The 17,743-nt window shown below is 42.2% G+C and overlaps 2 long non-coding RNA genes across 6 annotated transcripts in view; one reads left to right on the top strand and one right to left on the bottom strand.

Moving 5' to 3' along the window:
• LOC144329208 (uncharacterized) overlaps nucleotides 1-17,743 on the top strand; it is a 126,455-nt gene that overhangs the window by 13,601 nt on the left and 95,111 nt on the right. For all 5 annotated transcript variants that reach the window (XR_013394660.1, XR_013394659.1, XR_013394658.1 and 2 more), the window contains exon 2: nucleotides 1,036-1,084. This is a non-coding gene — a long non-coding RNA (uncharacterized LOC144329208). The remainder of the gene's footprint in view (nucleotides 1-1,035; nucleotides 1,085-17,743) is intronic.
• On the bottom strand, nucleotides 1,679-5,500 carry LOC114606430 (uncharacterized). The gene is made up of 2 exons (XR_003708870.2): nucleotides 5,081-5,500; nucleotides 1,679-3,356 (listed from the first exon to the last, which is right to left on the bottom strand). It is a non-coding gene; the product is annotated as an uncharacterized LOC114606430 (long non-coding RNA).

Below are 17,743 nucleotides of genomic sequence, written 5' to 3' on the forward strand. Positions count from 1 at the left end.
CAAAGTCGAGAACCATGTATTTATGCAAGAGGACTCATTTCAAAAAAAAAAAAAGTGGCAGAGGAGACTGAAGAAGGATACCCAGTATATTCAGGGAAAAGAGCAAATAGTGCTTCTCGTCCTTTTTTTAATTTTTTTAAACACACGTGATTGATTGGGAGTAGCATTAAGACACCCCCTTTCTCTCCACCCTCCCTTTTTGGCTGAAGTGATTAACACCATCCTGTGATGCAAAGAAGAGGGGTGGAGTGGGGGTGGCGGTGGCGAGAAGGAATACATGCACGAGCACAGCTCTTCTTTGAGTAAATCTGTAACCAGCCTGAGTCTGTTTAGAGCCAAGCAGCTCCATGAAGCCAGCCGCGATCTGAACCTGCGAGGCTTGAAAACCCAGAGAGAGCGAGAGCGCGTTTTGCATATTTTGAAAGTGGAGGCTAGGTGGAGCCTCCGACCTTTATTAAGCAACTGGCAGCCTACAGCATGTAAATACAGACGCCTCTGCCTTCCCTGCCTCCCACCCCACAAATCAAGCTATTCTTATAATCTCAGTTTAGAAATTCGGCCTCCCTTCTCTCATATTCTGGGCTTTCTATCCCGGTTTACCACTGAGGATATATACATATATATCTAAAATGAAATATTTAACTCTTCTAACACCAGAAGAGAACATACACCCCTGGTTTTCTTTTCCTGTTCAGTATATAGGTTCATCTTAAGAAAATAATATTAGCAGCTCTTTGGAAAATGCAGTTTGGAGCCACGGGTCTCAATCCATCAAGAAGTTCTCCTGAGCAGCCCTCATGACGAGAGCTGGTGCAGGCAGCAGGATAATGCCCTACCCCAACACATTAATTTTCATGGGGGTTGCGCAGGAGAACTTCCTGGAGGATTTTGCCTCTAGGATTCAGTGGGTTGGCTGATCTGCTGCTGCTGCTATACAGGCCTTGAATCAGAATGCACTAGCACAATCCATGAATAAACATAAATATTTATTTTTAAATGATCGTTCGCCTCTCTCTCTTTTTGTCTATTTTCCAGAGCCAGACAGAAAGCGACCATCAAATGGAGTGACAATCAGCACATAAAGGTAATCCCTTTTAAACCTAATGATTAAATTAAGAAATGTACGTGGCTGCCGAATAAGCAACAGCACAAAAAATTAGCAAAACATTTGCCTCTGAGAGACATTTTCAGACCCTTTACCTTTCGCGCCCTGGATATTAGGTGTGGCAATACTGCAGACATATGGTCGTAAGTATATTGTTTGTGGAAGGTACAGTAGGTATAGAAACCAATATCAGGATTGCAATAAAAAGCCAAGCAGGTACAACGAGACTTCTTGGGGCATGCAGATTCGAGGAATGAAATGACTTTACACGGGGCTCCAAAGAGAGGATTGCAGTTTACGTTTAAGGCTGCAATCCAGTTTCCTCTGAGTAAGTTCCATTGAATTCAATTGGACTTACTTTTTAGTAGCCATGTGCAGAATTGAGCTGTAAGTGAATTATCGAAGAATCAGGGATTGGAGTGTGTGCTCTTCAGTCTCGGGATTATGGGCATCCTTTCATGGGAGCCTAGTGGGCTTCCTATATAGACACCCCCTTTCCTACCATGAAACCGGAGGACTTGTCCCAAAAGCAGAATTTAGGTTCGTAGGAGGTGCAACAGATAAGATCCACTCTCAGGTTAACAGCTCTTGTTTATTCCAAAGGAACCCCTTGCAGGATTCTCCGCCTTTACGTCACAACCATCTGGAGACCCATAAAGAGATTAGAAAACAAGCATGGCAATCACATCCAAATCTACAGGCCATTTATTAGAGAGCCTAGTTAGAGTTCAGGATCTTTCAAATAACGCAGATTGCTTTAAAATGGCGATTCCATCGTTCTCGGCGAATTTTTATTTTAAAATAAGGCTAACCCACTTACTGGAAATGCCTATAATGAAAAACAAAACAAAACCCAGCAACATGGCGGTGTGGGCAGTTTAGCATTGCCAAAGGCTGCATCTCCTGCTTAACCAAATGCGGTTTATTTTACGGAAATACGGAATTGTAAAGAATACCTGGAGAGAACAATTGATTCATAGGCACTGTAGACATTCAGAGACGTCAGGGGTTTTCTACGCTGCCTTAACAACACCTTAGTCTTAAACACACGTAATTGGAAATCCCATTGAAAGCAACTGATAATTCTTTCATGTGAAGATATTTCGAATAACGTGTGGATTTCCTAGACACCTGCAAAGCAAAGGAGAAGCAGGGAGGGCGATCCTTTCTGTGTTTAATGATCAGCAAGGTCATCCTTGTGACGTTAGCTGTTTTCACGTCATGAGGGCTCCAAAGGCTATCGATCTGCAAAACGACACAGGTGTGTTTCTTGATCTACGTCGTAACTGATAGAGGAAAACAAGTCATTCTCTTTTTAAGTGCAGGAGGTGAATAGTAGCAGAAGTCCCATTGAATTCAATGGATCCTGAAGGCAGCGTCAAAATAAATAAGAGCCAAGGCTTGCCTCCTTAGCCAACTTCATTTTAAACGCATTCAGGCGCGTGTACACACGTGTACACACGTGTATATATGCCAATATGTATAGCATGCCCAGAGAGACCTCACGTTATCTGAATATTCTTGTCTCTGATTTTAATGCATCAGCTCATAAGCCTGGTCTGTTATAGCACATGCCCGATCACTCGCACTGCTGCCTCTAGCTACTGCGAAATAAAGTGGGGGGGGGGGGCGCAGGGCTTTGTTCTGTGTATCTGCCAATTCAAAGAAGCTCATTATACTTCTACAGACCATCAGAATGAGCGTGTGTCTTTATACATATTGCTGCTCAACTCACTAATGCCGCTGGTACCTATGCAGCCTCAGATGGTTAAAAAAAAAAAGCGCAGCTCGCTGCACTGTACATAGGAATCCTCACCATTTTGTTCTGTCTGTGGAAAAACAGAGGCATGGCCTTCTCGTGTCGTCTTATATAACATGACACTGACGCCGTAAGCGTGGTTTACCTGACTATGGCATTTCACGATGCATAATTAACAATACAGGGAGAACACTGAATGAAAACAGTTGTGGCTTGAGTGCATCGTCAGTTGTGAAGGTGCTTTGTTTTTGGAACATTTATAGGTATCATCAACCTAGGAATCATTTCAATCAATTAATCGGGGACTTTGCCTTGCCATTACTTTATTTTGCTTTCCTTTTGCCTGTATATATGGCAGCATTCATCTTTAGCCGTTGACAAGTCTAATTTCGAGTATTGAAAGTAGACATTGGGAAAGTAGACATGTCTCGCTCCACAAAACCCCACAGATTTCGCCCTTCAGGGTAGTGACAGGCATGCAGGTTAGATACCCTGGAAAAGACACAAGTATAATGCAAGCACGTTAATATGGTGATGATGGCTGGTTGTGGTTGGTGTGTGGGTGTGGAGTGCACATACACGTAGGTATCGCACACAGGCGCGCGAGCACACACTCATACACAAATGTTGCCTTTTTTATATGTGAAGGAGAAAATAAATGCTAACTCATGCAGGTATGGCACATTGTAGGAAATATGCCTTTTTAAAATGCACTCTGAAGACTGTCCTCTAAACAATCCTGGACTATATTGAACAGTATAGTATATATTGTTTCCTTTTGCCCTTAACATACTATACCTTAACATGCAACAGCAGGACTCCTGGTTCCTTTTGGAGTGTGGGGGCAGACATAGCTCTGCTGAATATTTAAATATAAACTGCCAAGCGGTTGAAGTGCATTTATTAATTTGATCAGTAAACAGCGCAGCTCTCTGCCGTGAGATTCATTGTTTCCCATATAATCAAGAGGGCCTGTAATGTTTGCACTTTACACTGGGAAGAATATATAAAATCTCCCTGTCCAAATTCTATAGCAGGAATTCACAGGGTAATGTCCCTTATGCCCCTTTCTGAATGCCTGCTGGGAGGTTAGGGGAATGGGGAGAGGCTGAACAGGGTGTTTATGAACCTTTCAGGATGGAGGGCTTCCCTGGGCATACTGCTTGCCGTTGCCATTGCCATCAGCAGCAGTAGGAAGTTTGAAAAACAACCCAGAGTACATTTTCGCTGTGTCTGGACACATCTTCAAATGAAACGGATGCATTAAAATTGGAAAGGAAAGCCGCATGTTCGCTTGCGCTGCTCTGTCCAGAGCTGGGAAGGGTCAAGGGAAAGACGGGAGAAATGTGCTATGTGTGAAAAGGGCGAGCGGGAGCGCGCGTCGGTTGGAGAGGGGGATTTGCTGGAAACAGAGAGCAGCTCGGAAAGGAAGAGAGGGAGCGAGGCTTGAGCAGCCTGCTCTTTGCAGCATCCGCCCCCCCCCCCCCGCGCGTAAACTGCGTTGTGCAACCTCCACGGTGCAAGTAGCACTGGCGGAGAGGGGCTTGTAGCCCCCGAGCAGGGAGCGAGAAGTGAAGCCATTTCCAAAGCGCCAGACGGGCAGAGCGAATTAGCAATGCAATGGCACCTCCGCTCGCGCTGCGTAAAGACGCGCGTAGATTCCCAGTCCCAGAAAGCAGGCCCTGCTTTAAGCAGTCGTCGCAGCAGCAGCAGCGAGCCGCGAGTGCCTGGCTCAGTCACACACATCTCCCTGCACAGCACATGCAGAGTCTGCCAGAAGAGAGAGAGAGAGAGAGAGAGAGAGAGAGAGAGAGAGAGATGCAGGCAAAGGCGCCTCTCCTCTCCTTTCCCCACCCCGCCCTATTTCCATGCCGCTCCCCGCCTCCCCCGACCTGAAACGCTTTTATCTGTCCTTAGAGAGAGATTCCTCCTAGTCTTTGGATATTAGAGAGATCTGCGCTAGCAACGGGGAAGGTAAAAGACCGCGATATATATATATATATATATTTCCCGCCCCCTCTCTCTCCTCCCGGTAGCGCTAGAGAAGGCGATCCTGTGCTGGTTGGGAGAGTAGGAATGGTGTTCCGAGGGTGCTGCTGCCGCTGCTGCCGCCGCCGCCACCGCTCTTCCCCATGGCGCGGAGGGGGCAGATCGCTGATCGCTCATGCATAGCAATAACCGGGTGTACTTGAGCTTCCTCGTGACATCATCATTACCTTGGTCTCCCGCGGTCCAGGACCTCTGACCTTGCCGGGCTGGTCAACATTTTTTGGCACTGCAAGCCCTCCAATGATAGCCCTTTTCTCCTTCTTTCAGACCGGGGGCAGCAGCAGCAGCAGCAAGCCAGCCAGCAAGACCTGCAGCTCCTCATGCGCAGCAGCAGCTCTGGGAATCCTGAGAAATCGTGGATCTGCCAGGTTGCTTCCTCCCCCACCTCCCCTTCAAAACCCGCAAGATATTTGCTGCCACCATTTGGTTAAAATAAGAATTTTGAAGAGCGCTCTGATGCATAATCCGCAAAAGGGATCAGGAGGGAGAGCTGGATCCTCGCACCACCACCACCATCATCTTGTCAATTTCTGCTGAAATGGGAGACACTCCCCCACCCCCTGCTTCCTCCTTGCTCTGCGCTGGAAATTGCCGATGGCTTTACATCTTTATAGAGGCTAAAGACTTTTCACGAGAATGAAGCAATTTACAATGCAAATAGAGGCCTGTGGAGGGATGGATGCTTCGCACTCTTAACAAGCTTGATGCACCTTAATAGCTGGTTTTACTTTCTGATATTAAACAGATGAATAGTTGGTCCATCGCTGCCGGAAATCGCTGGCTTTAAAGGAGGGAGAAAGAGAGAGGACGGGGGTAAAAGAGAAAGAGACAAGAAAAGTTCGGAATAAAACTTTGAAGGCGACGGATCTACTTGGGATGTGGTATTAGAAGCACACACAAGTCCAGACACTGTGAAGCAGGTGACAATTGCGCTGAAAGGATGAATATTTTAAGGCACGGCTGGTGTTCTTGGAGAAGTCTATTTGCAGAAACAATCTGGATTCTAGAGAAGGAGGGGCGGAAAAGACCCTCCAGTCGACCTCAGAGCATATGAGGGAAGCGAGTTGTTATCTTTGGTTATCTAGCTGTATGAGTGTGTTGGTCTTCATAAAGCTAGATAACCGAAAGTAAAAACTCCTTCATGATCTTCGTGCTGCACAAGGAAACGAGAAACTCCAGCAAGAGACAGACCCAGCCATGTCAGGAATTCTTATTGAATGGCACCTTTTCTACAGCTCAAGGCGAGAGAGAGAGAGGACGAAATTCAGTGACATACGAGTGCCAAATCTATCTGTACATGTATACATGTACAAGATGACAGGCACAGGATGATGAAGAGTAAACCATACGCTGCAAAGAGGATATGGTGCTCATGGTAAACAAATGCATGTGCAAGTTTTTGCTGTTCTGGGAGGTGGGGGATGATTAAGTTAATACTTTAAGTTCTGATGTAATTATTTTCCAGCGGTTGCACGCTTCTTCAGAAGCAAGTTCCATTGAGTTCAATGAAACTTACTCCTGGGTAAGTGTGTACAAGACTGCAGTCTTTGCTAAACATTGAGAAACGATTAGCATGTGTTTGGAAGCATAATGTTGTGGCCTGTGTGCTTTTAAAGTATTTATAATTTATTTTTAAGGTGTGTGTGTGTGTGTTTGTGTGTAGGGCCAAACTCTGCCTGTGAAACTTTAAAAAGTTTTGTAGTGTTGCTGGGTATGTTGTTATTCCAAGAGACGAAAGCCAAAGCCTAAAATTAAAAAAATAAACATTTGGATTGAAGAATAAGGCTAGGTTAATCATTTCGGTCTACCAAGGATCTGGTAGAGTTCCACAAAACTGGGAGGGGGGGAGGAGGAAGCTGAAGGTTGATTACTATTACCATTACTATTATTATTAAAAAAATTGGGGGGGGGGGAATCCACCAGCCGACCAGTCTTCTATTCAAAATGCAAGCACAGATGCTTCTCTGTTCCAAAAGGGTTTCCTTGAGGAAGCTACTGAAGCAGAAAAACGTGATGGAGACGAGACTGCCTCCGCCCTTGTCAAAGTGTTAAAAAGTAGTCTGTGTCTTATTCTGAGTCTAGTATTAGAAATGAAAGTGACATTTACGCCAAAACCCACGTGTGCGCCTGCTCTCTTCTTGTTTAAGGATGATCAGATCTATCCAGGAAACTGCTCAGGCATCTCAAACTGAAATAATTAGGACGTATATAGACCTGACCAAAAGAGAGAGAGAGAGAGAGAAGGCAAGGGGGTGGGGAATCTGAGGGGTCTGGTCTTGCCTAATTGATTCCGTTAAACGGAATGCCTGAGATGTGAACGGCTGGACGCTCCCATTCCCACGCTCGGGGGCAAGTGGCAAAGCTATGGGCCCGGCAGCCTATGACAGACAGCCCTGTGGGGGTTGCCTATGAAAAAAACATCAAGTGCACCACACCAGACTCATCTCCATCCCTTAAGAAAGTGGAGGCATTTCCCACCCACAGCCATCTGCAGGCTCCCAAGTGGGGACCCCAACTGTTCTGTAGCTGCAGACTGTCTGTTTCTGTTAATTCTATAACCACTGTTTCAGCTACTCATAATCAAATGTAGCTTTGCTTCTGAGATGGAAATTTTCTACAGTGAAGCTCACAAAAGAAAAGTGGTGGGAAGCAAGGTGTTTATATATTTCCTTGGCAAATCCTCTCCCTCTCTACCAAACACCCCCCTCCCCAATATTTAATTTTAATTACTGCACTTTGCAATTTTTTTAAAAAAAGAAATTATATTTAAATCAGCTTGTTTTGGAAGTGCAGTCTTTGCCCCTGGGATGCTCCCAAGATAAGAAAGCAGACTCTTTATTTCTGATAAACTTCAGAGCCACCCTAGGCCAGAATACACCCTGTGCATATGTGTGTGCATGTGTAACACATGTGATAGCAAATTCCTATGTGTTTTTAATCAGCAGTAAGCCCCAGCATATAAACTTGCAGCCAGTAATGACATGCACTTGGCATTTAAAAATAAAATAAAAGCAAGGATGTGGCTTTAAAGTAAGGCACGGTGGCCTGCAGACATAAATGATTTTGCAAGAGCTTAGTTTTAAGGAGCTTAGCTTGTTACAGTACTTTGCGCTGAATTTTGGATGGCGAGACTGTTTACAAAAGAGCCGTTTTTGGCTGCTGTGCACGTGCCAGAGTTTACTACTCTAGTGACCAATGAACAGTCCCCTTGTTTATTTACTTTGGAAGTTCTGTTTGTGTGATCAGCCTCTCATTGTTAAGTGCCTTGCTGCCTTCCCCCTCTTCTTTACTGCATGTCCAGGGGTGCTGTTTACCTAGGGTCATTGTCTACTACAATTAACATTTACATTACAAAGTGTGTAGTTTTCTTAAAGAGGTTCAATTAAGGTAACAAGATGTTGTCTGGGGAAATCTTTTGATTAGCAAAACCAAAAAAAACCAAACAAAAAACCTAGTGGAGTGAAATTACTTTTACTTTGTGAAATGAGATCTTATTTACCTCTTGGTCCTTTTCTGTACATTTGTTAAGGAAAGCACCTAAGGATCCCCCCCCCCCTTTTATGATATAATTCTGTGTTAGCCATTGTCACATCAGAATTGTTTTGTACCCTGCTAATGTTACATGAGTATCAATCAATAAAATACATTTTAATGTTATTTTATTATTATTTATTATTTCTCTTCCACCGATTTGACACAAAGTAGGTTAAGTTCATTTATTCATTATTATTTTTACTCCGCATACTGTCAACCTATATAACAATTGTGAGAAAAGTTCAGTTTGGTTTGTGATTTACAATGTTTCAGTCAAAATGATTTTGTGGCAGTAAGGTGATATTTCTTTTGAGAGCTTGAAATAGCCTGCAAACATAAAGCTTAGTCCACAGAAGTATAAATATAATCTGAGCAGGCCTTTGATGGCTAGCTTTAACACTGGAAGAGCCCAGATCAAATTTATTTAGCATACCATTGCATTGTAAAACAGTTGAGAGTGAAGTTGCAGGCTTGCGTGAGTATGCATGTTAACTAGTGGGAAGCAGCCTCATTCTTTTTTGAAAAGAGAGCACCAGATTGCTCTGCAAGGCCAATGTTAAAAAGGCAGCTGAATTTAACACCATCTGGAAGAAAAGATCCCTTCACGACTTTCTCACACCGTCAGACAAAACTAGTGTCTCTTGTTCTGAGCCCTTGTCTATGCGGCCATACAATACTGAGTCATTATACTTTTGCTGAGAGAAAATTTGAGAACACAATATGGGTAACCAGTGAATGACCAAGTTTCATTGTGCCCGCTTAAGTCGATTGAAACCTACGTCTAGAGCCATGAATGGCAGTATTGTTTTCCTCACTAGGGCTATGCTAAATGTCAGCACAGTGTAAAGAAAAACTTGAAGTCTGCAAATAACTTACCAGATCTCAATTATAATATTTTCCCACACTAGAACTAATATCATTGCTAGGCTGTACAATGCACAACATAACAAAAAAGCAACTAAAAAAAGGGGTCTTCATTTAAAAGTTATTTCAGGCAAGCAAACTCCCCCCCCCCCTTTCTTTCTTCCCAGTTTGGGAGTTTGAATTGCTGAGGTAGAGCCTGGGTAATCCTTTCTCTAGAAGTTCAAGTTGCAAAACTGCTTCTCAAGTAATCTAGAAAATAAACAGCATATACAGTCTGTATTCTTAAAAAATGTTTCAGCTGGCTGGTTTCATAGTAATGATAGCCTAGAAAGTTTGCTGTGGTTAGCTCTCCAGTTTACTATATTTAGGACTTCTCTTTGAATATTAATCAGTTTGAGCTTGACAAACAACACAGTGTATGTGAGAGGAGCTTTAATGAGGAATTACAGGGGCTTGCCCATACAGGATTGGGTGCCACAATAGTGCTTCACAATGAAATACTTTGCTTTCATCGCTTTAAGAAAATTTATAATGATAACTTATAATGGACCTAACCAGTTCAGCCTTTGATTTAGCATTTAAAAGGGGCAATTGGTGAAATTTAAAAAAATAAATCAGTAGTTTGTGATGTTATACATAATTATGCTGCTTTTGTTTTAATTCTTACTCTCTCCACTATTTTGTTCACCATTAAGTTTTATTGTATTTTTTTTTCAAAAAAACCCACGCTTTTGTTGAGTATTCCAGCTATCAACACCATGAATTATAAAGGACTAATTAACTAGATGAATAGTAAAATATGATCATAATGGATTACAAAATACTGTTGGTTGAGAGGAATGGGTGGCAGTATCAAAATGGTTTACCAAAAGTTAATAGTAAAATGTTTTCTTTTCTTAGTGTTGTATCCAGCTATGCTCAACTTGGGTTGACCCATTGAAATTAATTGACATGACTAACTTGGGTAGATTCATTTCCATGGGTCTGCTATGAGTATGATTTATATTGAATACAACCCTTAACAATTATGGGTTAGCCATACTCAAAGTACACCCATTGAAATTAATGGGCATGGCTAACTTTGGTATAGTCATTTCAATGTGGGTCTACTCTACTTGGGTAATAATGATTTTTAAAGGTTTTGAACATAATTCACTTCCAAGAGTGCATGGCACTGGCCAGAGTCCTCAGTTCACTAAGGTTGCAATATTATACTCACTCACCTGAGAGTAAATTCCATTGGAATCATTAGAGTTTACTTTTGAGTAGACATGTATAGTATTGCTGTTCACTGGAGTAAGCTATTTCAGCTGTAGGCCCCAAATAAAAAAAATTATGCATAATAACTAGCCAACAACAGCCAACAATTTTTTTAAATCAGCTGTAAGTCTGGGTACTCAAGGGAAGGTCTGAATGAACAAGTAGAGAACTGGACCACAAAGTTTGTGTTTCTAAATATTTATTCGGAAGTATGATCCATGGAACCAGTGGAGTTTATTTCCACATAAAGGAACATAGAACTAGAGGGTCCATAGGGTGTCATAAGAGCCTCTCCATTGGCTAAAATAATAGTTGTCATCTGTACATTTTGGGTTCTTTTAAACAAACATTTCATAAACATCTTTAATTTTACTCTGTTGCTTAATCAGTGTTTCTCTGTCAAGGAAATGGTGGATTTACTGGGATTTCTTGCCTGTTTCTCATTTAATTAGGGTGGGGCAAGAGGGAGGTTGTGAAGGAGGTAGCAAACAGAAAGTAACCCTAAGAAGAAAAGGGCATTCACATTTTGAAAATGCACATTATTTTTTAAATGATTATCTAAACTGACTGGGAGTGCATTTCACAATACCAACACATGTATATTATTTACCTTTTGATAATGATGATGGATTTTTGACATCTTAATACATTTCAATTGTGTGGGACTTAATTTTCTAGTGAAATATGCCAGTAAGAGTTTCTTTTATGGACTTTGCCAAGACTGAAGTTTAATCCAAGACTCATAAATTGCTTCCAGCAGCAATTTACTGTTAACCTCAATGTAAACAGGGTTATGACTCTATCCAGGACTCTGTCTGACTCTGTCCAGTTCTTTGTCTGAAGTACCTGTATGGAAGTTGATGTGCAGTACAATCTTATGTATGCTTACTCATAAGTAAGTTCTCTTTAGTCAGATGGAGCTTATTCCCAAGTGAGCAGGCACAAGGCCTTAGTCCCATTAGCTGCAGTGGAATTACACAAGATTACATCCAAGTCTTCCAGCTTTGTAGTTTAGGCTGCAAATCTGTTTTTTGTTTTAATGCACAGTATGTTTAAATCAGGAAGACCTTCTTTAGTCACAGATTTTAGTGAGCCGAGGGTCTGACCTGTTTCAGGCCCTATGGAGAGATCCACAGATCACAGGAGGGACACCTTAGCTTGGGAAGTTCCCAGAGCAGTAACCCTTTCTAGTCTGTTACCCCAAAGACAACAGCATACAACCTTGTGGCACCTTACAGACTAATTCTTTTGTCATGGCATAAGCTTTTGTGGACTGCAGACTACTTCATCAGTTGCATTAAGTGCTATTCTGATACAAACACTTTGTGGGGCGGAATTGTAAGCAGTGAGGTCAAAGGAAAATGGAATACAGATAGTCCAGGCAGTGACAATTGTGTTATTAATATTATTGGTTTTCATGTTATGGTTCTGCTATTATCCTAGGTGGGTATAAGCAGAAGCCTTTCTTGGTTCGTGGCTCTGGTTCCCCTTTCCAAAGCTAGCTGCTCTCCTGGATAGCCCAGAGGAGTGAGGGCTCCGGCTGGAACAGAGAGCCGTGTTGCTGTTGTTGCTGCTGAGCCTGACTCCATGCTGGTCGTTCCCTAGCACCGTGCAATGTGATCTTAGTGCAGCCCTTTATGAAAGATGCTGAAGATCATTGAGGGCAGGGAGGAGGTGGACAGACAGGCAGCTGGCCTGCTGAATTCCTGCCGCTTGTTGCTTAATGACCTGAGGCTACAAGAAGAGAAAGGAAGGGGGGGGGTGAGAGTTACCTGCAAAGATGCTCAAAACCAAACCAGCACCAGACAAAAGAGGAAGGAAAGTTTTTTGCTGTTTTTTGCATTATTATTACTGCTTTGTTTTTTTTTCAATCCCTCTCGTGAGCTGAGAATATCAGATTACTGTATTCTGATGCGTGTGTGCGTTTTTCTGGGGAGAAGGCTAGGCTAGTTCAAAAGAAGGTGCACTTGACTCAACCGTTTGAGGACGGATGCTGCTGCTGCTGCTGCGAGAACTGGCGTAGCAATGGCAGCGAGCGGGCCGCTGGGCAGTACCAGGCTGCTGTGTGACAAGCACCAGTTGCCTCTCAGGCGCGAACAGTGATTGGTGTTTCCCGGGAGACGGGATGGCTGATCTCCTAGGCTGGCGCGCGCGCTCTCCTCCCTCTGGTGCAGGCTCTGCCTCTGCTAGTGCAATGCAGCGTCTTCCCTGTCCTCTGCCTTGTCAGGTTAGGCATGTCAAAGTTTCCCACCCCCACCCTGTACTCTCTGTCTCTCTCCCTCTCTCTTTATGCCCTTAGGTTGCTGGCCTTCCTTTTACCAGCCACTTCCCTTTGCAAAGGCACCCGGTTTGCACTGAATGTATTACTTTCATCTTTAGTTGCTCCATCACCACCACCACCGTCATTTTAAACATGCAATAATCTAGTCCATGGGTAGGCAAACTAAGGCCCCGGGGGCCTGATCCGGCCCAATCGCCTTCTAAATCCAGCCAGCAGTTGGTCTGGGAACCAGTGTGTTTTTACATGAGTAGAATGTGTGCTTTTATTTAAAATGCATCTCTGGGTTATTTGTGGGGCATAGGAATTCATTCATGATTTCCCTCCCCAAAAATATAGTCTGGCCCCCCACAAGGTCTGAGGGACAGTGGACCGGCCCCCTGCTGAAAAAGTTTGCTGACCCCTGATCTAGTCCTCCGATGAAGATCTTACAAAAGCTGTAGCCTCTTCCCATTAGATAGCCCTGCAAAGTTACTGGCAGTTATTGCTCCTTTTGATTTGTTACTCTGACTCTGTGAAAATCGCCTTCATAGTTAGATGGGGTGGCCGGGTTTGGTGGTGGTGGTGGGGAGAACACAGCACTTCTCATCTACATTTCTTTCATCCAGTAGGCACAGAGTGACATCTATCTTTTAGTGGCATCAAGGAATCATTGCAATGTGGAGTCTTTAATAGCACCGTGGAAGCAAATTGGCTTTAATGGTAGTGATGTTGTTTTGTTTGATTGTCAGTTTTTAACACTGCTTCATTGGTTAAATTCCTCTTCGGAGATTCTTCTTCTTTTTCAGCCAGCTGAAGCTTTGGCATAGACAAGTCAAACATTTCTGATGCTATATAGGGATGCACACAGGTGTTTTGGCTTTGTAGTCATGTTTTTCAGAATGCAAGCCTTCAGTCCTTCTGCTTGCATGACAATCTAACACATTCTTAATAACAATGAAATGTCAGATAGGTTTTTAAAATTGAAGTTTCTAGTCCCTAGGACTGTATCCGTTTCCCAGCAAGCTGTAACATTTACAATTTGTTCCACTCATGGAGGGAATAACACCTACATATGTAGTTCTCTCTCCCTTCTCCAGTCTTTGCAAAATGTAGTCTGCACTGGCTAGCTGCACCTTTGTTGCTAGGTACAGTAAAACATGTCTAGAGGTGGCTTTAAAAAACTCCGTGTCTTAAGTACTCACTAAAGCCAGTTAATAACATCATGCATGGACATTTAAACTTGTTGTAAGTTCCAGAGAGGATTAGAGGGAAAGCATGCTGTGCGCAACTAATGATACCATCTTAACTCTTCAACTGGGAGTTAAATCCACCCACCTCAGTGTGGCATGGAGACTGCTTTCTCCCATGCCAATAGGCCAAAGAGGAAGGGAAGAAAGAACTTGACTTGAGCTTAAAGAGAAAACCAGTCAAAGAGCATAAGAGCACAAGTACACATTTCCTTCTGGTTTCAATAGGGCTGGCAGATTGCAGCCTTCAATGGATGTTGGTCTGTTACAATAAGTCATACACCTGCTGAATTTGTCAAAGCAAATGTTTTACTTACACTGGCATCAATGTTTTTTTCCTAATGACTAAATTGACTAATGTTGAGTGCCCAGGATATGGGCAATGCTAAATTTCTTATTCTAGAGGCAGCTGATGAGCTATAACTTGGAATACTACCTTAATGGACTTTCTAATAAGCTGATGAAGAAGCCAGAGTTGTATGTGTCTGTGTATCCTTAATTAGCCAAGGTCCGGAATATGGAAATAATACTGTTATTTATGGAACTGTTGACATCAGTAGGGTCTGTTATTGTGTATAGTCTCTGTTTGTACAGTGTGCTTTTGTGAGCTTGAGTTTATTTTATTGAAAAATAGACACTCTGGAAACATACCGGTACTTCTTTTTAAAAAGTAGCATTCTAATACCTGCTGGTATCCAGCTCAATTGCTCAGTGTTATCTGTTTTTAATTATAGTGGCTGGTTGGCTTCCAAAATGTTAAGAGATTCTGTTTGCAAAATAGGTAGAGGCTCCGGAAATGGTTCTACAATAGGTGTTTATGTGGTCACACCCATACATTGTACAGATCACCTACAAAATTGCCGGTATATGGGCATCTGTACACACTGCAGGCTGGAATAGTTCATACATTCTCAATTCCTCCATCTTGTGAAATTTTTTATACTTACAAGTAACATTGCATGTATTCACAATGGTCCATGCTTAGAGAGAAGACAGTTATTTTTAGTCTTGACTAATGTATGCATATGTGAGTAAATGCCTGTGTGCATAAATATGTCCAAATATGTATTCTGGCAAATAGATAGACAGGCAGCTGTTGCTAAAATTAGAGGCCTATGTTGTTAAGAAGTAAGCAAATGCTATAACAGGAACCAACTACATAAGTATTTCATTTCACATTACAACTGGAAAACACATCAATTGCTCCATTTTTTTTTTTTAAAAGAGTTTGGGGAGCAATTTGCACATTATGACCCCACAACTGCTCTGCAAGCCAAACACAGGCAAACAAGTTGCTTATCAGCAACAACAACCAGAGTCCTCAATCCACAAATACATATTTATTGGGAGGACATTTGCTTCCACTAAATGTATTTCAGGTTGGGATGTTAAGAAGACAATCCATATCACCCTGAATTCAGCAGCAAAGATCCCACTGATTGGAATAGTTGCAGACTGAATCCCATGTATCTGGAGATTAATCTAATGCAATGTATTAGATCACTTTGTGTACTTTATGACAGTAGCATCCATTCTATGTAGATATTGAAAATATGCCTGGAGGACGTCACATAGGATTAGGTATGGGACGATTGCCAGGTATTATTGGCTGTGTTGGCAATTGTCCCATAATACTTGTCTAAGCACAAGCCAAAAACAACAAGGAATCTTGCAATTCCTTAAGGACTAGCAATTTTCATTATGCCAATATTGTTTCAGTGTGGTGTTAGCTAGAAAGAAGGAGGTGGTAGATCCTCTTCAGTATCATTGATCTCTTCTACCATCATAAGTATATTGTATTAATAGAACATGCTTGCTTACACTATTGAACCTTTTAAAACAGAAGATAATATATGTCATGAAGACACCACATGTAAATAACAAGAAAGCATTTCCTAAAATATAAAAAGGCCATAACTCAGCGGCAGAACACAGAGAGCCAGTGTGGTGTAGTGGTTAAGAGGTGGACTCGTAATCTGGTGAACCAGGTTCGCGTCTCCGCTCCTCCACATGCAGCTGCTGGGTGACCTTGGGCTAGTCACACTTCTTTGAAGTCTCTCAGCCTCACTCACCTCACAGAGTGTTTGTGGTGGGGGAGGAAGGGAAAGGAGAATGTTAGCCGCTTTGAGACTCCTTCGGGTAGTGATAAAGCAGGATATCAAATCCAAACTCTTCTTCCTCCTCTTCTTCTTCTTCTTCTTCTTCTTCTTCTTCTTCTTCTTCTTCTTCTTCAAGTCTCAGGTTCAGTCCCTGGCATCTACACATAAGAAACTCCGCAGAGCTACTGTTAGTCCATGTGGGCAATGCTGAGCTAAATAGACTGAAGGTTTGACTCTGTCTAAGGTAACTTCCGAAAAATGGCATAGAAAAAGCTAGTTTATTTTATTGTTCTAAATCCACATCCATCCATTGGTAAAGCATTTCTAGCATGGCTTACAGAAAGATGGTTTACAGCAAGTATAGTGTCATGAATTTTAAAGCAAAACACACTTTCTTATGATTGTCCAGGGCAGCAAAATATTCAAGTAAAAAATAATTCGGGTTATAAAGAAATATTGTTATCAAGAGAAGACATGGTCCTATGGTTTCCTGTAATTCAGAAATTCTGAAATGCACCATCTATCCATGAGATTCTTGGAGGGAGGATGGAACGTATCTGCACAAATAACTCAATGTTCAGGAACAATTGTGAACTTACAGGAAAAAATGAAAAAGGGGAGAGTACTTTTCAAAAAATGCCACCTGTAATCTGAGCCACTTTGGAGGGTAGGAATTATTGGACCATTTAGGTTCCACAATCTATAGGTACGAAACTACTTCCTTGTAGGAATGGATATAGAACTACATTTCTTCAAGAATATCTGATAAAAAAGTCTTCTCTTGTCTCAATTTATGTGACTCAATAGATGTATGTGACTAGAAATGAATTATTAGGGTATGTTAAAGGAGAGACTCTGAAAAATATTCTCTCCCTCTCCCTCCACCCACTCTTTCTCTCATTCCATTTTTTCTACCTGTTTATTTATTTGGTTAAGGGTTATATACCTGCAAGTAAGCCCCACTAAGCTCAATTAGATGTAATTCTGAATAGACCTTGATAGGATTTCACTGTGTTTCTTCTGTGATTTGGTCATCCTGAAGTTGGGCTCTGGGAGAGTGAGCAGGCATCTGGAAGGGTCCTGCAGTTTTATGAGAAAAGGTTGGACAGGTCAGGGAACAGAAAGCCTGCATTTATTATAGATCAAATGTTTTGGTATTGTTTGTTATATTTCACATTTTATTTGTTTATTAAATCTTTATCCTGCCCTACCTTCCAAATGAGTCCAGGTTGGCAGGTGCTACAGAACAGAGAGCTAGCAACTATTTTTATGTACACATTGAATATTAAACAGATGGGATGCCATCCTAAACACATTATCTGGAAACAAATCCCATTGATTTTAAAAGGATTAATTTTTGCATGCTTAGGGATGGAGCATCTCTAAGACGTTTATGGAGGTATATATTCAGTCAGAGTCAAGCATTTTGAAGTCTAACAGATGCTACTGGCAGAATTAACCATGTGCTCAATGGGACTTCAACAGCATCATGCCCAGCGTTGTTTTATTTTGTTGGTTTTAGGTCAATGAATGAACCAGATCGAACACAATGACTTTAGAATGGCA

The sequence above is a fragment of the Podarcis muralis genome, chromosome 11 (assembly GCF_964188315.1).
Source record: "Podarcis muralis chromosome 11, rPodMur119.hap1.1, whole genome shotgun sequence".
NCBI classification, from domain to species: Eukaryota; Metazoa; Chordata; class Lepidosauria; order Squamata; family Lacertidae; genus Podarcis; species Podarcis muralis.